The sequence below is a fragment of the Scleropages formosus genome, chromosome 7, assembly GCF_900964775.1.
Source record: "Scleropages formosus chromosome 7, fSclFor1.1, whole genome shotgun sequence".
Classification (NCBI taxonomy): Eukaryota; Metazoa; Chordata; class Actinopteri; order Osteoglossiformes; family Osteoglossidae; genus Scleropages; species Scleropages formosus.
In genome coordinates, this window is record NC_041812.1 from 17,034,822 (window position 1) to 17,060,678 (window position 25,857).

The window sequence follows — 25,857 nt, forward strand, 5'->3', positions numbered from 1 at the left end:
CACGCCACCCGCCGCTCACCACCAGCACCCACTTTGCCAGCCTCTTGACTTACAAATTGCTGCTTTGGAGTCGGTTTCATTGTAGCAGCTTCCTTGGGAAAGAAAAAAACCTTAAGAAGAAAAAAAAATACACAGACAGGACACTTATTTCCCCCTTGCTCTACAGTAAAGCTGCCACTTGGCTAACAGTCAGCACTTTGTTTCCGCTTGTCCCTCAAAGTACCAGGCGTAGCACTGTCAATAACCCCTCTCTCTATTCTCCCCCCTCCCCAGCTTTTCAAATCTGTTTGGCTGGATTTCAAATTAGTGTCATGGGGAAAAAAGTTAAAATACTCAGGACATAAGCCCTCAATAGTTGGACTTAATTCCTTCTTTAATATGTCAGACAGAAATATCAGGGCTCTTTAGCAAGCCAATGAGAATGCAGTGAGAGAAGTGTTCCCAGTGGACCGGTGACAGAGACAGGGGAAAATTGTCCGCAGAATAAAGAGGTACTGTGTGCAGAAAACTACGGTTGCAACTGAGCCGAGAAGGCAGAAGAGGTGTGTGTTCCTTACATCACACATAGCTTCCATTGTCAAAAATGTACAGAGAAATAGCAATTTGCTCCATTACCGGAGAAATCGGCAAGTCTAGGTCACTTATTTTAATCAATGACAAATCCATTAATCGCTGTCCAAACGCATCTATTGTAGTTTGCTTTTCTTTGCAGTGTGTGGAAAAAACTGCCCAGTCGGACTGAAAGTGCCACTGCATACTTAGTTTGGATTAAAAACTAGATGCATATTTAAATAAAATATTAATTTAATTATTGTGTTCTTAATCTAAGCACATCATTTTCGTAATTGTGCAATAAATTACATTTTCCAGCACATTGGCTGCCGATGGATAATTAATTCTTGACTTTACCCTTTTCAGTTTGCATTTGTTTGCAGATGCTGCTGAATACAAATGTTTGCTCTCTGTGTGTGCTAAAACGGAGAAAGGGGGTGGCAAATAAAAGTCTCGTTATTTCGTTTTTTTACAAACAATGACGGTTAAAAATGCTGAGCAGGGATTAAATATCAGCACACATGTGGGAGGGCGTGCGTGTGGGCCTCACTGATTCTGTGCTCGCCAATGGCAGCGTGAAAGCGCGTTCAATCCCATGCAAACAGAGCAGTTCCGTCGTTGTCATGCCTTCCGGTCACATTTGTCACCAGTCACCACAGACAATGTGAATGATTTCTGACGTTTAAGTCTTGGTGATGTTTTTGGACGTACGAATTTACATTTATCTTCATTCATTTAGCAGGCACTTTTTCTCCGTAGCAAGATACTTCTCAGAAAGCAATACAAAATTGCATTACACCAACAAAAGGAGCGATCTAGAGGCAAACACATGATTCTTGAGTACAGTCAATTTGTCTCATACCACCATATACACCATATAAATCAGTATACATTGCATAAGTAACTGTATATAATTTTTAAGATTTTTTTAAATGGTAACATAGTACGTATTAACAGAGCACATAGGAAATCACGGGAGAAGTGAGCCTGAAAGAGATGTGTTTTGAGACCAGTCTTGAATGCTGAGAGAGATTCAGCAGTTGTGAGTGAGCAAGAGAGGTCGTTCCACCACACCGGAACCAGAACCAAAAACCTTCATGTTTTTGATATTGAACCTTTTGATTGTGGGAGGTGTTTCACACCTTTGGGAGAAAACCATTTAGGTGGCCATTTCTCTTTGTGTTCCCTGGCACTGAAAGAATTCCTTAAGGAGTTAATGATTGTCTGAGACCACAGCTACAGTGTATGGCTAAAAGACTGTCGCATTATCATTTCACAGGACAGAAACAGAAGGTGACATATGCCTGCCTCTATCCTTTAGTTTTGTACTCAAAAATATTCATCAAAAAGGCAGCTCTACAGTGAGCTCTCTGCCATATGCCACCAGGAAATGTCACGTGTTAAAGGGACACAGCTCAGCAGTGGGAAAAGTCAATTCGATATTGGTGCCTTCCAAGTGTTCTGACCCAGAGTCACCGTTTGGTTTTGGAAGGAAAATGGTGAAAAAATAAAACAGGCAATAAAAGTGAGAAAAAGCTAGCAGTGGTTAAACCTAGGTTTATGTTACACCATGCAAAAGTTAAAGAAACTAAGAAAACATAGCCTACAAACTACTGATGTGCAGCATGTTTTTATTAACTTATTCATATATGTCTTAGCTTTCAAATAGAAGGTCTTGAGTTCCGGGAAAAAATTAAGTTGTGAAAATTTAAATGCTTAACAGTTTAAATGTATTGCAGCAGTCTATACAAATTACACCGAAGGTGGTCATTCAGATGAGTGCTGTTAGTTACAATATGCAACCGAGACTGAGGGCAGGAACCTCAAAGAGCAGAGGAAACAGAAACCAGCCTTCAGATGGCAGGGCTTAGGGTTAGCGCCAGTTCATCCAATGGAAAACAATCTCCATTCATTCCTTTCCCTCGTTTCTTTCCCTCTTAACGGCATATTACGTAAAACACTCTGAATTCAGATCCAAAGACCTTTCTCTTCTATTCGCACCAATGCAAAAGGTTCCTGTTCTGGTGTCAGTAGCTTCATTGAGATTGCAGGCGACCACCGGCTTTGCAAGGCCAAAGGGCCCCAACAATCGCCTCCATTAATCTGCCGTTTCCGCACCCCCACCATGAGCTGGCGTTACATGAACCTGCCTTTGAGAACAGCAGACTGGGGGCACTCTGCCCTGACACCCAGGCCCACTTTGCAAACCTTAAAGTAAGTGGAAGAAAACAGCTTGTCATACTGTATTCCACTTGTGAAAAGCCAGATAACCGTCTAGTCCCATTGAAATAAAATCATTGGAATATTATTGCAAGAATTTTATAAATAGCACAACAGCACAAAACTTTTTTCTGATGTGAATTATTTTGCTGAGCTTTGGGGATTATATGTAGCGTTATTTATTACATTTCATAAGCTATAATCTAAAACATGAAAGGGCTGAAGATGAAACTTCAAGTTGTGGTGTGACATTACAAGTCAAGATTTTTTAAAAGAAATCCTCCAACCTTTTATTTGGGATCAATTAGGTTTTTATGTTAGAAAGTCCAATTAAATTTCCTGCGGAACGGTTTCTTGTTTCTGAAGGTACATCCATAATATAAATGTGTGTTCCTACAAATGTAATTAACACGTTCAGCTGGCACATGATGGTATCACCTTTGAAAATGTGTCATAAAAAGTTCACAGGGGCAGGCATAGATACAGTAATTCTCAATGGGTTATGTCCTACCACAGGGTTTGTTAAAGTGACTGTCTCCCACTGATCATATTTCATGGAGTTACAGTGTGAAGACCCTTGATTAGTTAAGATTTAAATCCTCTTTTGCATCGTTACACCATGGATGGCAGATGTCTTCATACACCCATCCTCTAAGAGGATTTTAAAGATTGGTTCAGATATGCAACAGGTGCGTGACCCAGAGGTTAGGGAAACCCACCACCCAGTACTATGAGCATAAGTATGTCTTTAAAGAAACACAGTCTAATCTCTGCAATCTGAGGACTAACTATCTAATTTCAGGACATGTCTGAAAACTACAGCTTTTAAAAACAACCTGTGTGGTCCTCATGTGTTGTAAGGTCTCTTTAGAAAGTTTTAAAGAAGATTAGTGATAATTTATGTGATCTGGTGGAGGGTGACAAATTAATACTCTGAAGAACATGATATTCTTCCATCAGAATTTATCGGTGGCATCAGTGTTCAGTGTTTTATGCAACAAATTTAGTGTCCAGGTTGTACTGGATGTTGTAACTATATAGTGAAGCTATTGAGCAAATTATAAATGACATGGTTATTTTCTTGTCACTGTGTGCTCTTTTTAGTTGCAGTGTATATAACAGTCGCAGTAATAAAATTAGGGCAAAGTTTTTTGAGAAACTCTAAATAAGGGCCCTTCCATATCTCACTGAATTAACAGTGAAACATATTTTCACCTTGAACTTTCTTCCTTCTTCTTCATCTCTGTATCAGATCTCACTAAAGACCCTTCAGTGACTCCACCAGGACATACAGCACGCTTGATTGTTCTCCTTGCAATCATATCAGCACAGTCACGTGTTTTTTAACCTTGTCCAGTTGGAAGTCACTGTTGTTGTGCCCTTCCTGTCTGGGACAATGGGGTCCCGAGACGAGGCCCCACAGCAGTACGGTTCTCCTCGCTGCTGCCCCCTCCCACCTGTGCTGTCTCCTTTCCCTGGCCTGGCCCAGGTCCACGTTCATCCTATTGTCCACCCTTCTGGTAGCACGCGCCAGGCTGTTCATCTCATGGCCTGGAAGGGAGCCAACATCCTCCTGAAAAGTCCCAGTTCATGACCTTACAGATCAATAAAACAGCTAGGTCTCACAATGAGGAAGAGGGTAACCTGGGCCTCAGCCACACTGTACTGAAATAATTTCATAGGCTTTTCTGGTTTTCCATTTTTTTTACAATGGTTTTTATAATGTTAAATACTTTATTACATGGGTAAACAATCGTTTTTTGCTTAAGAAATCAGTTTTTTGTTTATTCTGGATATTTATGACAAACACATTTGAAAAATAATTGTCAAACGGAAAACCGCATCTGCTTCTCATGAGGAGTTGTGAACAGGCTTTGCTAAAATACCATCTCAGAATGCCAGCATTGCATTTAGTTTTGCATTCCTGTTTGGCCTTAATAAGCACATGTAAGTGTGCGCAAGCAGCGGTCCCATATCCGTAAACCTGTTTCCTCTGCTAGACAAGCAAGCGCTGCTGCTGTCACCTCCCCCTGTCCCGGAAAGCTGCGCTGTCCGGTGGCACCTCCCCGACTGGGGAAGTGTTCCCGTGCACTGGCCTTTGTGGCCTTCTGATGGGGCTTTCCTGTGGGCTGGTGGTAGGGTGCAACACGAGGGATAGCCAGAGACTCTGGCCCACTGTAGGGGAAGTTCTGGGATCAGCAGATAACAACCTACGCTTGCACATCGGACACGCCACCACTGTACTGCAACCCTCCACCCTCCTCAAACATGACATATGTGACCCTTCTCAACTCAACCCTCCCCTCATCAGCATCCCATCTGACCTTCTGTCCACCTGGCCTGCTTGGTTTCAGTGTAGCCTTCTCCAACATGTTCACTTCAAGTGAGCTTAAGTGTTGACCTCTTCGCAGGCATTCTTAAGGGAAAGATACAAAAAAAAACAGATAGTCTCTTTATATTAGTCACATCGTCTTTCCAGCATATCACCTAATCCTGTAATCGATTGTTGGGATGTGCTCGTTCTGGAAAGTCTGGAATATTAAAAAGAGGGAATGTCCAACTCCTAAAAAGATCAATAAAGACCAGTTCTCAGCTCCACTTGGGCCATTACTGTTGCACAAGCAGCAGCCTGACATTTCAAAGCCCTTTGCTCACTTCAAGACCCTCATGTCTTCTCAGGAGTCAGAGCTGTAATTGGAGTAGACCTGAGCTCCTCTTCCCCCAGTGCTCTTGTACAGTCTATTCCATAAGCTGCTCTCTCCCATTCAGATCTAATCGAGCTTCAGAATGATCTGCAGAAAAGTAGCCTCCAAGGACTGCATTCTCATATTCAAAGTCCTTTTGAGAGAATCTCCCTAGATGCACCCTTTTATCTGTTCAAGCAGTGAAGCTCTTTGAGCATTCTTAGATTTGTCAGAAGGGATTCTTCAAGGACTTGCTTCTCCAAGTTTTACAGGGAATGTGTGGCAACAAATAGATGTTGAATGTTTTACTAAATGTTTGTAAGGTTGCCTGCCTGAATCAGGGATTTTTTTGTGCTTGTGCTTCTCAATTTATCTTGACATATATATATAATTGTCTCTGAGGTTTTTTTTTTATTTCTTTTTTTAATTAAACACAACAAAGTTTTGAGTTGCCAATTCAAGCAAGGTTAAATTTCTCCGAAATTTGTTTTATGGCTCCTAGCAAATGAGGCCTAGAAATAAAGCATGACAGAATGGGCAGTGTCCATTTTATTTGTCTCCATGACAGGTGCCCATTGACAAAAGCTGTAAAATATGTTAACATGCCATCAAGTGCCCTTCTGGAAGAGAAAGGAAAGGTATCTTCATCATAAGTGTTTTCATTAGTGGGCAAAAGCACATTGTTCACAAATGTACCTTACATGGTATTTACCAGCACTACAGAACAAGTAATGCTGAGCAAACTAAGATCTCAAATCCTAAGCAACATATGCCAACAGAAGATTGATGCGGTAAGAAACAGGAAGAAAAGTTACTGGACACCATCGCTGAGTTGTATAAGCCATGTACACTACCTCATTAAAGACATGCCTGTTTATGGGCATAGCAGTGCAAGGGGCATACACAAGTTGTGTGGTGGAATGGCAATAACCCTTCTGGAATCCTCCAGATTGTTCACAAACATGTCTGGTATCCCAAGGAACATCCCAACTTCTTGGTTCCTACACTAAAAAGCTGAAACAGAATGAAATGGGATATATTTTTCAAAGGGATGTTTGAGGTGCCCCCAGAGAAAGGTAATAATGTTCCATGGCCCACCACCAGAACTCATTCCCAGATAGACCAAAGATGCCTGAAGAAATTCCTTATCGAAAAATAGTGCTGGATTCCTGCGGCCTAATTCCAGATGGTGGTTGGTGGCTCCAAACGAATTTCAGTACTGAACTCCTCGGTTGCATATGGAACACCAGAAAAGCAAAGTTAAGATGAGCAACATTTCCTAAGGATCCATTTTTGTCCTTCATCAAGCTGCATTTGAAACATACTCCAGAAGGTTCGAAAACAGTTACTGCGCAAGAGACCTGTAGGAATAGCTTTTGGTGGAATTTAATAAAATCTGGTCATGTTATTGTTTGATAAAGCAGTTTATTTCACATGTATCTACTTTTTTTGGGACCAAGCCAGCTCCAGGGTACGGCATGATTCCACTATAAACCGCTTAGGGAGCAGACATGAAAGGTAACTGTATTCCATTCCCCTTTTTGAATACACTTGTCTGGGCTGAGCCATTTCTCAGCTGCCCAAAGTCATTATGTTTCTGCCTTTCATTGCGCACCTCAGTAAATGTCAGACAGGGATACATTTTATTTGAACAGATACCGCTGCTGCAAATGGGTGGTGAAAAAAAGAACTGTCCTCTGCCTCTGTGTGTTTTCCACTAATATGATTTGTTGAACAAATTGTGCCATTAATCTATTTCTGTTTGACAGAGTGAGTGAGAGGGTGGGAATGCAGGGGCCTGCAGCGCAATGGGCCCCTCGGAGGGAAGATCACCTCACGGCCCACTTTCTTTAAGGTAAACATTTATTACTTTGGGGTGCCGGGCAAGCTGAAGGATGTCTCTGCAAAGGACCGTGGCTGCCATCTTCCCTTTGACATGTCACAGACAAATGAGGCATGAAGTCAAAGGCCTATAAAGTCCTTAGGCCCCCTCTTCGGGCAACTGGTGGGAAAGTCGGCAGGTTTTCTCCAGCAGTGCAGGAGCAGGAGCTTACATTTTTATTGCAACACATCCTTCAGTTTAGGGTTTCTAAACGCAGTTGTGGTCAGTGAAAGCATTTTTTCTAGTTGTGTTGTTAATAAATCCATCTTATACCGTATTTTAAATTCAAGCGAATACTCTAAGAAGGATGTGGTGATATTAAAGGTAATATATTTCTTATCTTTCAAGAAAACGGACTTGTACCCTGAACACTCGTGACTCTAGATCCTAGGGGAACTGTACTGCTTTACCACTGAGTGCTGATGAATTTAAATTCATCCACATCCATCCAAAATATAAGGAAATTCAAAAAAATAGCTTTGCCTCAAGGAAGAATACACTTTACAGCTTAAGTAAACTTTGTAATTTAACGATAATGAGCAACTATTTGTTGTGTCTTGTGTAGTTTTTACCCCTCCTTCTCTATGTGTATTGTTGGCTCCTAGTATAAACTTTTTTGTTTGATAGTTGTTTCTTTCAAAGTCAGATAAAGGTGAACCCTCTTTATCCTCCTCGCCTTTTTGATTGATGGCATCTGAATGCATTAATTAGAATATAATTGCTGAAAGAATCGCTTCTGTTGTTGTGTGGAGTTGCTGACAAACTCTCAGCATTGAAACGGAAATGTCTGAAGGTGCACCCTGAGCTCCAGGCTTTCAGAATGCACTCACACCACACGATTCGGGGCGGGTTCTGACCCAGACCAGCACACAAGCCATTGTTGGCGTGAACGCGCCAAAGCAACTGTCGGAGCAATTAATCAGAGGCGCAGAGGAATGTCTTCCCTCCAGATGGGGAAGCTGTCCAAAACCCAAGAAAAATAAGCAGGCTAATTAATTCTTATCAGCACAGGGCAATTAGATAAATGGACAGAAAAATAAACGATATCACCTTTGGCTGGGTATAAGACTTCCAATATATTAATGCATCTGAACATCATTTTGGTGAAGGGACATGTTTTATGGCTTCAGCAGTAGGGGAAATGAGGGGAAGACAGGGGAAAAATACAGTTAGAGGGCAATGAATGATTAAGACGGGAAGTAGAAGCAGACCAACCCTTTTCCGAAAATGTATTTAAAAATGTTAATTACTGGGGGCCAAAAATTCAAAGAGCTACAACTGAGTGAAACATTTTGGTCAATCCATTTTTTAATTAAATCCAAATTATAATAGTGCAAGCAATGTCACTCGGGCTACAGAAGAAAATTATACAGTAAAAGTCTAATTTTTACTAAGTGCAGAAAAAAATGCCTATATAATTAAATTGATTTTCTGATTTCTCTCTCTTTTTATTCACCAATAACTAATTCATAAATGACTAAAGTAATTTTTAGTACATTAAAATTAAAGAGGTTTTTATTATCATTATGTCTTGTTGTGTGTTATCAGATGTCTCCATGTGTACGCAAACTTACTATTTTCAGAATAACTGTTTAAAATAAAAGCTTTCTTTGTGAACCAAAAATGACAGACAAAACTGCAGAGCAAAGAGTCTGAAATATATATCCAGGACATTGTATTTTGTATGCTTCTCTATGTGTTCCCTTATACTGTATCTTTATTTGTGCAGCAGTTATAACTGATTTCAGCTTAGCATTTTGTTGGCAACAACTGACAACATTTTTTGTTACGGCAAAACATGCCACATCCACACTCACACCAAGATGTGTGAATCTGTGAATGATAATGCATCTTCAAATGAATGTAGCTAGCCTAAATTAATTTCCTCTTGCTTTTGAGAAGAAGTAATTATACTAAGGGTTGCATGGTCATGTAGAATGTTCAGTCCCTTAACATAATTAACTAAAAAACTTTCAGAACTTTTATATGCACCTGTGTTGAGAGGAGTCGGAATATAAGGCACTTTCACATTTTCATGAGCGTCAGCATTTTGGCCTTTTTTCATACATACTGTACATTCTGCTTCTTAGTAAGATTGAAGCATGGCATATATGCTGTATATATATATATATATATATTTATATGAACAGCAAAGAAATGTTTTGCTCCAACCATGGTGCAAGGAATTACATTCACATCCCCAGTAATCAAACATGCCATCACAAGGGACGAGTCTTCACCCTAGTACAGATTTGTGTTCCAATTAGCACAATTCAAGCTGAGCACACGGAGTGGCACTCATTGCGCAGATATGACTTGCTGAGTTATATTTGTGTGTGTTACCCAAGGCAGATTATTTTTTCATTTTGTTATCATTTGTTTGGAGCCTCTGAGAATCCTTGACGAGGGAAGTTTGACAGGGGTATACATACATATTAATTTCTTCTCTGTATTCTACATGAGAGATGGAATATTGTGTGGTATAATTCATTTTCAAGGCAATCTGTTTCCTGTTCAATTTAAACTCTGAAGGTACAAAACTTTTATTTATTATTAAAACCTTTATTATGCAGAATGCTTCTTTACAAGTTGTGTTTAACCTGCAAAAGCCTTCCCATATATCTTCCTTCCTTGTCTCTTTTCATTGGCTTCCTGTCCTAAATCAAGTCCAGTACTCTAGTTATGGCCTAAAACACAATTAAAGGACCTGCTCCCTGACATCTGCAGGACATGATCTCTCACTACAACCAAACTAAACTGCTGTTTGCCTTGATTTTTGACTTATTGGTGGTCGCACACATAAGAGGTCCAAAAACAAAAGCTCGAAGGTTCTCAGTTCTGGCTCCAGTGTGGTGGGATGAGCTCCCCTTTTCACTCAGAACTGTTGAATCCCTTTCAGCATTCAAGAAGAGTCTCAAAACACATCTCTTGCAGACCCACTTCTGTCCCCAATCTGCTCTACACACTTTCACAACGTTATTCATTTAAAACATACTTCATAGGAATTCTATGTACAAGCATCAGTGTAATTTTTCCTGGCAAAAACGGTGGCATTCGATTAATTGGGTACTTCATGAATTACATATTTGCATCTCTATCTCCCTGTTGGTGCAATGCATTTTTATTTATTGCAAGATATACATTTCTTTAGAAAAAAGCATCTGTTGAGGGAATAAATGTAATTGAAAGTCAAAATGTTTGCAGTGGTATTTTTGATAATGCCAATGTGCATTGAATAACTTCATAAAATTACTCTTTTACATCCACTTTTCATAATATAACTTCAGTGCCAGCGACAGCTGATCTTTAAATTTGTAGTATGAGTGAAAAAATATGCTATTAGTACTAAACTTTACTAAGTAATGACATCATTTCTAATTGGAATAATGACGACTGGTTGCTGTTGTATCATAGAGAAGGTATTTACTGTGAGCAGCTCTAGAAAAGTAATAGCTTCTTGTTCTTTGAAAGTCAGGAGCTAGGAGAGAGTGTCCAGACACAGTCTACAAAAAAAAAGCACAATAAAATGCAACTCAAAATACTTGAAGTTTTCCATGCTAATGCCAGTCCATCTGGCACTCAGTGCTGCTTCACATGATGAATGTTAGGAGCACACACTGCCAAGTCACTCAGCATCATTCCACCGGAGCAAAATGCCTCTTGGTCTAAGCCAAGTGTTAAGTTCTTTATTATGCCATCTTTGGGCCCAGTTGAACACCTCTGGCCCTTTTTCCAACCATTGGATGTGTAGTGCGATGCTTAATAAGGTCCAGCTTGGGAGAGCATGAACCACATGAATAATTGAGCTCAGACTTAGGATGGACTCAAAGAGCAACGATTCATTCAGCAAACCTGCTCAGCTCACTACTGCTCCGAGTCTAAAGTCACATACCATACAAGTTAAAAAGAACACCATTCATGATGTATCTTTCAGAGACCCAAGGGGGCATGATGTTTTTCTTGCCGTTATCGCCATAGGCAGGGAACTTCACACAGTAGAGGTCATCGCAAAAGGCTTTTTCCCATGATGCAACAGATCCTGAGAAATGCAGCCTTGGCCGGTGCATCTAAGGGGCTGCAAGACATCTGGGACGGACTTCAAATAGCAACAATCAGTGGCTGATGAAGGTAGCTGTCTCGAGAGTCCTAACCTAATTATCTTCATTTACATCCCCTCAACGTCTGCAGAAGCATCTGTGCCACCTGATGTGAACGCTCACCTGAGAATCAAGCTCATCTGGATTGCTGTGCTCTAGGAATACAAACTGCCCATGGAACCTAGAGGTATGCCTCTTTTTACCACCACTGCGCAGTGCAGACAGCCTCTGGTGCGTGTGTGCTGCGGCATGTGCGTGTGCACGTCTGAGAACAAGAGCTTACGTGTGTGATTCCGGATGGGGACAGTCTGCTGAGTGCTTTGTTCTGCTACCAGATCTCGTGCTTTCCTAGGCCTTCAAGGACATCGACACGCAGACCCCATTCAGGTGTTGGAATGCATTGCCCATGCGTTCCAGCTGTGGAGGCCAAAGGCACACATGCCCCAGCTTGTACCGCCCCTGTCCGGAATGACAGTATACGTTCGTAGCCCCGCAACATCTGCGGATGAGGGGGGAATCTATTATTTTTCCAATTCCCATGAGAAGGAAAAGGTCCTCAACATCATTATTCCCCTTCAAAATGTAACTGACTCCACTGCATACCCTAATTTGCTTGCCGTAATTATAGGTCATGCCCCCCCTTTGTAATTTATAAAACCTTTTGTTCTTATCAATAATGAATGGGCTTGGGCGAATCACAGCGCTATAACATTTTGATATTATGAAAATGCTAATGCGTCAGGGACCTCAAGTCTTATCGGCCAGGTCCGATGCTCTATTAAGCAGCCAGAGGAAGAAGTCGGAGGCAAATTGCTTATGTTAATGCCCTGTTGTACTTGGACAGGATGAGGAGTCTGCAATTAATTTTTTCCACACCACAGACGGACAGGCAAATTTATTTCCCTTCCTCAGACTGCCCTCCCCCTTTCCTCGGGACTTTATACAGAGAGGTGGGACGGGATGTGGGATGGGGGGATTTGGGCTGAGGTGGGGGGGGGGGGGGCCCAGGAGCCGAGAAACGATCCACGACCTAATTGAACAGTGCTGAAAAGTGAGGCGAAGCGGCAGCAGCATCCTCATTCATTCTGCTGACAGTGTTTTCACAACTTAAACCTGTTTTATTAATTATGTTTGACATTTTCCTAATTAGTTTAATTTACATCAAACCAGCTCCTACAGGACGATCGCACGTATATCATTTGGCTGGGGCCTGAGTGCTTTCTTAGCAGGAGCAAGAGGGAAAGGAAAAGGCCTTTCATAATTACACCACAAAGGGGGTTTCTGGGAAAGTAACTGTCCAGCAGAATAACTGTCTACATACAGTCTGCTTCTAGACCAGTCAGGTGTTCAGTTTTTTTTTTTTTCTTCCTTGGATGTATATTATGATAAGTACTTATGTTTGCATATACTATAAAAATTTTATTATATTATGGCCTGGAGTGGGGTGAGTTGGCCACAGGGGCCAGGCTGAGGTGCAGGACAACAGGTTTTCACTGAAACAAGGTTTTATTGATCAGCAAAACCCCAAACAAAATAGGCAAACAGAAGCAGGCAACAAATGTTCAAGAGCCTGGTATGCACCAGGCACCCTGCTACCACTCCGCAAAAATCTCCCATTCAGACCAGATGCATAAAATCCCTAACTAATCTTTTCTCCATTGCCAGCAGCTGGTCATCATTACTCTGGTAAATCAGGGGTGGGTAGTGGAGAGCTGTCCATCAAGATAAATCCCACCCCCTGCCCACCAGCTTTTATAGAAATAAATAAAAGTTAGTCACACCTGAATTTGGACTTTGTGCATCTCGAAACAGCTGAGGAGCTCAGCTCATTTACATTGAAAGTTGTTCACTGAGAAGGCACTTTTCTCCAAATCAACATACAGTCACTATTATTTTAACTAGTATTTTACAACAATATCCACGGTGAAGCAGTGAAGTTCCTACAATCATTCATCTATTTGTATGATAGAGGAATATAACAAAGTCTTTCACACACACACACACATACACCCAGAGAGGGCTATTCAGATACACAAACTCACCTGAAACACATCTTTTGACTATGGGAGGAAATGGAGCGCCCTGGAGGAAACCCACATCAACCCATGGAGACATCGTGGCAGATCTATTTGTGTGGGCGTTTCTTTGTGCTTTTATTCTGTTTATACAATTGTTTTTATGGTTTCTTTCTTATAAGTTTATAAACATGTTCATAATTATATGTTTTATCGATTTTTGTCTAAGGAATAATTTATTGTAGCATAGGTGGTTTATGTGGTGACAGGGTTAGACAGGTTTTTTGCTTTGCTCACAATGTCAACAGCAGAGCAACACACACAAGCACACATTCACACAATAAGGGTAATTTAGAGTCTGGATGAAACTGCCTCTTTAGTAAGCATATGGTACATAACCTCTACCAGAGAGAACGAACAGAGGTAGACAACCATACAGTATTATGGAGTAATTAATAAAGGGAAATTGCCCTGGTCTGATAGCCAGTGTTAACTATTGAAGTAACTGTGTTTACTGTAATGGAATTTTGTGATACTTTAGCCAGAAATAATGCTACTTGGGGGTGCAGTGGCGCAGTGGGCTTGGCCGAGTCCCGCTCTCTGGCAGGTTTGGGGTTCAAGTCCTGCTTGGGTTACCTAGCAGTGGACTGGCGTCCCGTCCTGGGTGTGTCCCCTCCCCCTCCAGCCTTACGCCCTGTGTTGCCGAGTTAGGCTCTGGTTCGGACAAGTGGTTTCAGACTGTGTGTGTGTGTGTGTGTGTGTGTGTGTGTGTGTGTGTGTGTGAGATAATGTTAGTTTTGGAGCTCAGGAATGCAAAAAAAGAAAAAAAACTTTACCACTTAAAACAATGATAATGAAGTTATGAGAATTCATCTTACAGAGGATTTTTCAGGAACTCATTACTTTTGTAAGGTCTGTGAAGACAGTTTAAAAAAGTGCAATGTCACATTTCTTTTATGAAGCCAAATCTTCAGCAGACTGTGTCAACCTGTCCAATTCAAAATGACATCCCTCTGGAAATTCACAGGGTGCTCCAATGTACAGGCTATTATTCTGCAGCCCATGAGCATTTCTTCAATAAATAGAACAGCTACATTTTACAGGTAGTTATACATTTCATCCTTTGGTCTGCTCCAGTTAAACGGTGTGGAGTAAAACAGGAATGTTCAATCTATTGCTTCCTCACCTGGGGAGCAGTAATAGATTTCAGTCTTTAGCAGTGTCAACCAGACAAAACACTTTACTCAGCTAATGTGGCCACTGCCGTATTCAGTGCAGCGCATAGCACATTTTGTAAAAATAGATACCATTTATTTATTTCATCAGAAGGTAAAAATAAGTGAAATCAACAAGAATGTTTAGAATCTTTATTAGATCCATTTATAGTCCAGCTATTCGATGACAAAATGAGGCCACAATGCAGAATAGTCATAAACCAATGTTTAGTGATTAATTTGAATTCAAGTACGCCTCGTCTGCATGAAGAGAGAATTACACGAATGTCCCAGCAGGGAAGAAACATTCTCACCTGTGAAAGCACACACAGGAGTGCTGCATAGAGGCCCGTAGTTCAAGACCACTGCATTTGATGCACTCTAAGGTTCCTGAAAATGACTTCATTAAATCTCTGCAATTACCATTATTTGGTAGAACACTGGCTGTGCTTGAGCAAACAGCAAACAAATGATTTTGTCATTTCATTTGACAAATAACTTACTTTTAAAGAGTCAGTTTTCCAACCATTGTCTTTAAACATTCAACCCCAAAGTCATCTCCCTGCCATTAATAGAAATGTGTGCATAATGCAGAAGCGTTATGTGAATCATCTATATACGTCTGTAATCTATAATCTGTATTAGTAGCCTTTGGTTGCCTGTACAGATTTAATTTAGTAAGAAACACTACATGCACCCAAAAGCTGGCCACTATCCTTGATTTTAGATTGTTAACTTCATACTTCTTTTGCAGGTATGCTTCATTTGGAAACTCGTTGGCTCACAATGTTAAGCATGTCTCAATGCAGAAAAAATATTTCTACGGAATTCAATGAATTATGTCTGATTAACCAGATTTTTGTTCAGTAACTAGAATGTAGCTTCTGTATCTTGGGAAAAAAAGGAAATTTGAAGCTAAGCCACAAACTAGATAGATAACCTGGTTCTGCTGTTCTAATCCTGAATAATCCATGTAGTTCAATATTTATTGCAATCTGGTACATGAAGAGTTGTTAAACTGGTGGAAAACATAGCCTGGAAAATTTTCTACAGAAATGTTCAGTTGATGCAGATATTTGACAAAGCCTAGCATGGAAGAAATTGAAAACATCTGAAAAATGAGTCATTGACATATATAGATATATGCAGATGAACATACATGCAGATGAAAAAATATTTTTTTAATTATGGAGGATCTTCACTTTGTAAAACCAAATCAAAGAGAAGTCCTCCTCAGTGTGTAAATAGGGACTGATCAATAATTATCAAATTTAGAATCATTTTGTACTGTTTCTAAGGTCTGTATCAATCTCAATATTTCCACAACTACAAAATCTTACTTTTATATTTAGATATTTATTGTTAGCAAATGCTTTACTCCACAGTGACATACATCTCAGAAAAAACAAAAGTGCATTTCACCAAGAGAAAGATATAGATTCAGCCATAAGATTCTTGAAGTACAGTCAGTTTGTTAGCATTTAAACCAGCATACATATGCAGCATACGTGTAGCTGCATATAGAACTGGTAGAGCACAAAATTTTTAAAACAGATAATATTAACAGTAACATTATTGCATCACTGGCAGCATGTAGAACTGATAGGAAGGGCATTTGTGACAAATAATGTAATGTAAATGTATGGAGTACATTGGAGGTCTAGAGAGAAGTGAGTCTGAAAGAGATGTGTTTTGAGACTTTTCTTGAATATTGAGAGGGATTCAGCAGCTCTGGGTGAGAGAGGGAGCTCATTCTACAGACTTTACTTTTAAGAACAAGACACAATAAGCTAGGGGGATGTGGTGGTGCAGTGGGTTGAACTGGGTCCTGCTCTCCAGGGGGTCTGGGGTTTGAGTCCTGCTTGGGGTGCCTTGCGATGGACTGGCGTCTTGTCCTGGGTGTGTCCCTTATGCCCTGTGTTGCTGGGTTAGGCTCTGGCTCCCCAAGACCCTGAATGGGACAAGCGGTTCAGACAATGTGTGTGTGACATAACAATCCTTTCTGATGTACAATAGTTGTGCTTCACCTTCAGTTGTTTAGAAAAAAATACTGAGATGATGCACCTGTGTTTTCTCATCAAAGCTCATTTCTGTTGTGCTTTCTTAGAATATTGGATGTAATGTAAGTGGCAGTGATTGACCATCACCTTCCAGGGCTTATTCACCTCTCCTCAAAAGTGATATATAGAATGAAAGAGCACTGACCATTGCCTTCCACCGACTCCATTTTATGCGAATAACAGAGGATAAGTTGTGTATGATGGACAGGACTATTTAATGTCAGGGTATATTGCTTTTCAGGCACTGATCTTTAGAAGGCACTGATATACAACTTGACTCATACAGACTTGACTGACAGATAAAAACTTACAGTCAAGCAGTAGATGGTTATTTATTCATTCATTTGTTTATTCACCTTTGGCCCCTTTTAAAATTTTTTACCTTAATGCTGTAAAGAATTATACTGGATTTCTTAGGAGTTTGCAGGCAGCCTCATGGCAATTTAATTGTCTGAGTGCAGAGATGTGCAGTTTTCAAAGTAAAGTTGAGGAACATTTAGTTTTGTACAACTTGAAACTGCAGCTTTGCTTTTATTGATGATTTATAATAATTCTCCAATGAAAGCACTTAAGTTTACAACATTACATTCATTGTATGTTTTGAAGGTTGTCACTGGATTTAGATGCTTACAAAAAATGCACCGTCAAAACAGATGAGAATGTCATTATTGTAAAAATGTTTTGGCTCATTCTGGGAATTGCTGTACATCCTCAAATTGACATATTTTCGTGAAGAAATTATTCCATATAAAGATACACAAACATTTTATGTAACAGAATGTCAATATATTATCAGCTGAGACAAAGGTTACTGAACTAGATAGAAATCATTCACAATGCACTTACCAAATGTTCCAATAAACTGAGATTGACTAATTAAGTTTATTACAGAGTTTCTGGAATTTATGGTTTTGTATTTTTATACATATAAACATATACATAAACAAGAGGTCCAGAATTAATTAGCTATCTCTGACTCTTCTCGGTTGTCTTACTGACTTGTATGTAGACTTGTTTCTGCTGTGTAAAAATATTTTACCCTGTTATTTCTGTCATTTAAATACACTTCCTGCAATATATAATGTTATTGCAGTGTCTCTGTCGCTGTGTTGTAAGTATGTATGTATGTATATATATAGCTCTGGAAGGGTATAAAATAAAATGTTGCCATTAGTGCAAAATGTCATCATTCAAAAGTTAAGAATGCAAATACAGTACAGCTGATATGAAATTACTACAAAAACCATTTGAGTTACCTACTACTGATTCTGACTCAGCATGCTTTTCATTTGTTCTTGTATTTGCATTTTATGCAGCAGCTTGAATTGTCAATTTTCACTGGGTCCATTGTCAAATTCCATATAATTCTTTTAGAAAGCAGCAGTGACTGACAAGGCAAATCATACACCATTCTGGAAATAAATATATAAATAAACAAGAGCACACTTTCCAAAGAGTGGGGTCAGTGGACGGTTGAATAATAGTTAGTAATAGTTGCCATGCCTACTGTGAGTCACGTGAGTCTGAATTCCTCCTACTGGGAAAAAAAAAAAAATTTATTGAGGAAAAAGATGACACCCTCTTGTCACTGGCAGTTTCTCATCTCCAGGTATTGGGATGTGGTGTGGAAACCACATAAGTGAGTCCTTCAGTTCAACCTCGGCAGGAAGCCCTCAGCCCCCTCGTGCACCACCCTCCTTACATGGGAAACATGCTGAAGCCTACTGTACCTGAGCTTTGGAAGCATACCATTCCAAAGTTACCAGTGTTCTTTCACAATGTGTAGAATGTGTCCCCTGCTGACCAAAATCTTCTTATTCTGACATTCACAGGATGAAATCCAGAAGTTAAACCCACCTTCCCTTATTAGCCTATATCAAGGAGATAGAAAGATTACCATGTAATACCAGCGCACCTTGTATTGAAGAATGGCTACATCTGTAAAGTGGCAGTAGAAAAGAGATGGTGCTTCTTTTATTAATTCTAGAAGCAACTAACTCCTGTCAAAATGAATTCAAAATGTTGTTCCGTGGCAGGTGATGAAATGTTCTTATGGGCAGCCAATAGACAGCCAAGTTGGTCTAAATATTCTTGAATAAATTCACCTGAGATTTGTTGTCCTCCTGCTGAAGTGATGTGTAGTTATGTGCACACTTTTGCAGTTATGAAGTTATGAAGTTTGAGAGAATTCAGCCTTACTATGCTTTATGTGGTTCCAGTGATGATGTATTTACCTGTTAATGAATTCAGTTCATCCTAATGACATCATAAAGATATAAACCAAAGTGTTTTACAGGGCATGACTGTAAATTACAATTGATATTACAATTTATATTATTACATTACAATGAATGTTTACTGGACTGAGTCTAGTGTAAGTAATACTATAAATATGCAATAAATCTGTCAAAGAAATTTCATGCACTTTTCTAATTGACTCTCTTCCCTTAAGGTTCATTGTCTTTATCTTTAAACAACACCAAGGATTTGTGCAACTGCTAACTTAATCAGAATCAAGGTAATTTTTTCATTTTGAAACAAGTAATGGAAATGTACAAGGGCTACTCATAAAAATTTATATCTCAATTCTACCTTCTAATTTATATCACTGCTCCACCCCCTCCTCCAGGCACATATTATTCAAGCATTAATAAAAGACCAATACATTAAAAAAAAACTTCAGGTTTCACATGCCTTCTGTTCATATTCATGCATATTGTATATATATATATATATATATATATATATATATATATATATGTGTGCAGGACTGCCAGTTGCCCATCTTATAACAATTATACATTGAATAACACATGGATTAATGGCTCATGTCATAAATCTTGAGGGTTTCGTATTAGATATGGTTAAATTTTAATGACCTTTTCGTCATCCTTACTTAAAGTCTTATATGTTTAGATAATAGTTTATGCAAATGCTTTAATTCTATAAATTTTAGATTTGTCCCAATTCATCTTTTTGTTTCTGACATTCCAAAACAGCTCTATTCTGCAAAGGTATTAAAACTCAGATTTATTATATATTGCACAATTTTAAGGAGGAAATGCTTCCAAAAACAGAAAGGTATGTTTTTTTTTTTTTTTTCCCCCACATTAGAAATGAATAATGTTGGCCTTTACTAGTGCTGGTCTGCTCAGAGGCGGATTGATGAAATGTTTGAAAACCTTTCGTACGGACTGGAAAATCAGGTCTGTGTCATGCCTGGAAAAAGACTGCAAGATTACTCATCCAGTAATTCACCCTGCTAAATCATGCAGCTTTTTAGCTTATGTCAGTGTATATTGTTTCTTGAAACATATATAATCCAGAAGAAACATAACGGAAAAGGTGGATATTTTGCATAAACTCATATTCTTCAGTCCATCCTCATTCCTGCTTTAACTATATAGCACTTTACGTTTATAGATATTTTCATTTATTCATTTGGCAGACACTCTTCTCCAAAGCACTGCATAGTGATTACTGTGAAGTATTTATCTGACAGCTTTATCCAAGGTGACTTACAGTGATAGATACACTACACCAGCATAGTGCATTTGCAATCATTCACCCATCTATACAGCAAAACGGTGTAACGCACACATATACATGCTAAGAGCAATTTAGAATTACCAGTTCCCCTAAAATGTGTCTGTGGGCTGAAGGAGAAACCTGCATAAACATAGGGAGAACAATAAAACTCTAGCCAAACTAAGCAGGGATTTAACCCACACCCAATTTTACACCCTAGGCACCGTGAAACCCCAGTCCTGTCCATTGCACCTCTCATAAGTTATAGGTATGAATTATAATGGTCGACTCCAGGAACAGGTGAAAAATCACATGGTCATTTCCTATGTAAAATGCTAAATGTGCATTTACAGTTAAAAAATAATGAAATATTAAGTAATTATGTTATTAATGATATCAACAACAATACAAAAAAGAATGCTGAGTAAGGTAAACTTTATCCAACCCATTAGTTACAAAATAAACACTTGTAGGATTTGTCATTTGTGCCTGGATGCAGTATAGTATATCATTTATGTCTTTATGCTTCAAATGAGCAGTTTGTTTGCCTGAGGCAAACAAAAGACATTGTTTGTTCTAACCAGTTTGGATCCCTGATGTCTGGTATCAGGGATGGTAAGTCACAAGACGTCAGCTCGACTCTATTAATTACCACCTGATCCTTCCTTCCTGGATAATTAGGTACCCATTAGTTCTAATCAAGTAGTTACTTAATTATTGCAGTAATTAGTCTAATGGTCTAGCAAATTGAAGCTTTATCACTTTTGGGTACTTAATGTTCTTGGCAGAGCACATCACAAGTGTCAAGGCTCATGCTTTAGCAATCAAGCAGCAAAAAAGTTATTATTTTCACATAAATGATTTTGGGCTTTTTATGACAAAATAAATGTGGAATGGGAAGAAGAAAAGCAGAGAGTCACACAAGTAGTTCCTATGTCAGAACAGGCTGTGAAAAGTGGGAAAGGCATAGCATGAGCCTGCAGAGGGTATAAAGCTCAGCTAACGTGTTAAATCTTAGACGAGCGGTTCACAAACAGCCGCTGTTTTTGCACCGCTCTTCACGTAGTTGTTTAGTCTTAGTTTAACAATAGCACACTAAAAGCACGGTATAATTTTAGGCCACGGAGCTATTGGATCTACACTAGCGCATACAGGTTGCGGACCATTTACAAGTGTATTGTGCATTGGTGAACGTCTTTCCCTTCCTCTGCTCCAGCGGAAACAAATATATGTAAGCATTCTTATCGAGGAGGTCCTCTCATTTCGAGTTAAAGCACGTTCGTGTTTTCAAGATGAGTATTTGAATTGCCGAGCAACGATCACACCCCATGCTATCCGTATATCCGCTCGGATATTATTTCTAGAAACTGGGCAAAACAATTAATAATTAGGATATTTTTAATCTTCAATGTACTTCAGAAATGCTTTGAAATTCACCTTTGTGCTAAATAATGTAAGAAAAAATAAATTGAAAGAGAAAAAACAATTATGCTGCACTGAAAGAAATACCTGCAGCGATTGCTGCTGTTATTTTACCAGATAGTGTGTTTAAGCAACTTAACGTTAATAAACCTTTGTACTCTTGAACTCGCACTTGCCCTATAATTCTGGTATTAAGGTGAAAAGATTTATGTTCTCATTTCAGTTGGCAGACTTGTGTCAGCATATGTATTAGTCTGCCCTCATGCAGCGCACTGTACTGAAAATGCATTCCAAAGAAGATCCATCATCAGCCTGTTCAATCACCCCGTTCAACAGCATTCAGGCCATTTCAAACTACACACTTCAGGGAAATTATTGAACATTTAAGACCGGGATATGGAATGGCATAGGATGTGTTTACTTTTAGTGCTCCGTACGGTACAAAAACTGTAATGGGAGAACGTTTTCATTTGCCACTCTAGATAAAGATCATTACACGCTATGAACTGCTTGTCAAGACAACGACTCCGGGTTTGCCCTCATGTTACTGTCTTGCTGAACTATTTCCGTGTTGTCTAGTAAGTCTGTTATCGATGTTCGTCAATATCTTTAGCCGCATTATCGCTTTCTCCTTCAAAAGTTAAACTCACCTTACAGAGACACTGAAGTCCAGTATATATTGATCATATCCAGGATAATAAGATAATTAATTAATTTTATAATTACATTGACCTTTTAATGATTGCAGTCTGAGGTGCCGCATTACAGCCTTTTGAAGGGAGGCACTGACCCTCTCATGTGATGGTGCTAGCAGCAGAACCTCAACTCCTGCCAAGATACTCCACGTAGGTCCACGCGATGTGGATAAATGGGAAATTCGGAAAAACAAAAGCAATTTATATACTTTAGTTTTGTATTATTATCATTGTTTTACAAAAATCGTAATATCAGAGCTCTGTCTGTGGTCATCATAACCAAACTAGTGCACCTTACCTGAAATCCTTAAATCAGTGATGTCCACCGTGTGGCTCAAGGACTGCATGTGCTTCAAGAAATACAACCCATAAGGACATTTGTAAAATTATTGAAATATACAATACCTGCCATACACACTATGCATTCTGTTGATTCCCATGATAATAGTTATAGTTATAATTAGAAACACACTTTTGAAGACGCACAGAACCAAAAAAAACAATAATTTATCAGTAGAAATATATTTCATTGAATATGTGTATATATATATATATATATATATATATATATATAGTTTAAAATAATATTTTTTCTTTTTAGACATTTAAGATTCAGTATGTCCTCTATGATTTCGACATATTTGGCCCATGGACCAGTCGGCAATTATGTGGCTCTCAACCTAAAAAGGTTGGATGCCTCTGCTGTGAATTGCAATTATACGCAGGATATTTTTTTCACAGATAACACGAAAAAGCTATGCATCACCTTTCTGGTGCCAAACACGTGCACCGTCACACCATAGTCCATCAGTAGGGCTGCTGAGACATCTCTCATAAGCCCCTCAGCTTGTGAACTTTGCCAGTCATTCTGCAGGATATCAAAGAAAAACACCAGCACATGTTCACGCATATGCAAAGGAGCTCCGCGGAAGGAAAAAAGCTTTGTCAGCAATATGTTGCACTGTCCAACGCCTGAAGCGCACAACAAAGCGATGGCAAAGTCTCTCTCGGTGCAGCCGCCGTTAGGGTGAGACAAGGCCAGGCCTCGGCCCACCATTGTTTCCCCGCAGAATGCTCCTGGCGTGTTTCGTGTCTCTGTTGTTGGCCGAGTGTTGCCTTGTTAGGTCGCTTTGCAGCGGAGCTGGAAGCCGAACCGTGTTGAGCGGCGAGCCAGCAGCCACCGCAGGGCCCCGGGGCCAGCGATCAGCTTTCCCCGTCATGGTTGGGGCTGTAGGGAGGTTGGGCAATAGGCTGCAAATGGAGCCTGGCCTGTCTGTCATCACCTCCCAATTAGGTGCGGTTTATTGAGTCTGCCGGAGACAGCGCACGTCAGCAGGTGAGGAGAGCTGTCTGACGTGCCAGTGCCAACCTGCCGGCCTGGCTGGGACCACCGAACGCCCGGCAGCCCCCTCCCCCCCACGCTCCCACCTCCACCACACCCCCGCCAGCTTGTCAAGCAATCAAAGAAAAAGTGAGCAGATACAAGTAACCTTGAAAAGTCTGAGAGCAGCATGTTGTGAAACTCTGCACCATTTCCATGGAAAACAATACAGCTCTGTTCTCCAGCACAGAGAGGCAGTGGGGGGGGTGGGGGGGGGACAAGGAAATAAACAAACAAACAAACAAACATGTACCTGGTTTCATCATACATTAATCAGTAGATAGATTGTGGTTCCGATTAGTTTAAAGCATTATCAGTTTCGTTCACTGTATTTCATACTTTTTACCAAAGTTTATTTTTTTAATTAGATTTTCCACAACATGTCCTTAAAACAATATATTATTATTATTAGTATTATTATTATTACAAGCATGTTTAATGAAAGAGAACAGCACTGCTCTGCTAACATGCATCTGAGGTTGTAAGTGTCTTGTTAATGGCCGGGCTGCAGAGCGCACCGTTCACATATGATCCAAAAGCGGTCGCTTCCTCGACCATCGGAGTGCGAGGAATCCTCCGCCAGATGCCTTCAGAAATAGCACTGAGGGAGAGAGAGAGAGTAGGGGGGGGGAAAAAAAAAAAAAAAAAAAAACAAATTTGGCATTGTGCCGTGGTACATGACAGCAACGTGTGAAAACCGACACAGAGAGTTTTCAGATTGGAGCCAGGGGATCTGAAGCATAAAATAACTTCAATCTCGCCAGTCCTCCAAGGAGCGGTGCAGAGGTGCGACCGACAACAACAACACAGCCACAAAGCGGCAGGAAGGGTGAAGGTAGGAGTTATTAGAGGATAAAACACACCTCTCCGCTGCTCTCCCTCTCCCTCTCCCTCCCCGGAACCCGGAGGATGATCAATGGATTTAGTCAGAAGGATATTCAAGCAGAAAATTGCTGCCTTTTTGCTTTCTTTGATGTGTTTCCAGAACACACAGCGAACCCTCAGTCCACTAGGGTTGGAAATAACAACAAGAGAGTGGTCTCTAAGAGTAAGTCTGAAAAGGAAAAGGTGGCTGGGGGGTGGACTCAATGTTAAAGGAGGTGGGACTGGCTAGATTGAATTTTTGCACATCTAAAATTGAAAGCAGCCAATAGAACAAGCAGTGCAGAAGTCGGGCTATTTTCAAGACCATTTTGACCAGCTTGGAAAAGAGAGCAAGACACAAGGCTTCACACCGGTACGACATGGTCCGCTATCAATTACATGACGTGCGCAAACTGTTCATTGTTAGAAAAAAAATCTCTCTGTTCGTGTATCTGAAACGTACACTTCCGCTGCCCATATTTACCAGGTCCCTTCAGTTGGTAGGTTGTGTTTAAAATCAACTGGATACATACATACTGTACATACAGTTAGAGCCACTGCTTTTGGCCTTGGATGTTGTAGGTTTGAATCTCTACTCCTACTGTAATGCCCAGGTGCTTACTGTGAATTTAAATTACCCTGCTGTATAAATCGGTAAATAATGGGCAATAACATTGCAAGCAAAGTAAAGGAACAAATGTAATACTACATATATGCACCTATACTGTATCTACATAGAAAAGGAATTGCTGAATACTCTATTGCTGCTTTTAGCATATATTTCACCAGTCTCTGAAATGATGGGAGCAGAAGCCAATGTGTCACTGAGCACACGTAAGAATGGTAACTGAGACCTTGCACTTTCTGTATGAGCCTTAGCAAAAGCCCCATCTCCCAGATAGACCTTCAGGTTTCCTGTTTATTATTATTATTATTATTATTATTATTATTATTATTATTATTGCAAGGCTTTAAATAGGTCACATGTTCTGACCGACTGCATGCCACATGTTATGTTATGAATGTGCCAAAGTATGTGCGTAAATGCATTGGTGCAAACACGCATGATCCCAGAAAAATATGGTTCTGGACTGAAAGGTAATTTTTCTTATTTTGTAGTTCTGCGATGCAGAGCATACCAGTTTTCATATGTTGTGTCTATAAAATATGCTTATTATCATCAGGATTTAACTGTGAAAGTGTGTAGTTTTCTGCAGTGATGTGTTTTATATTTGATTGTTAA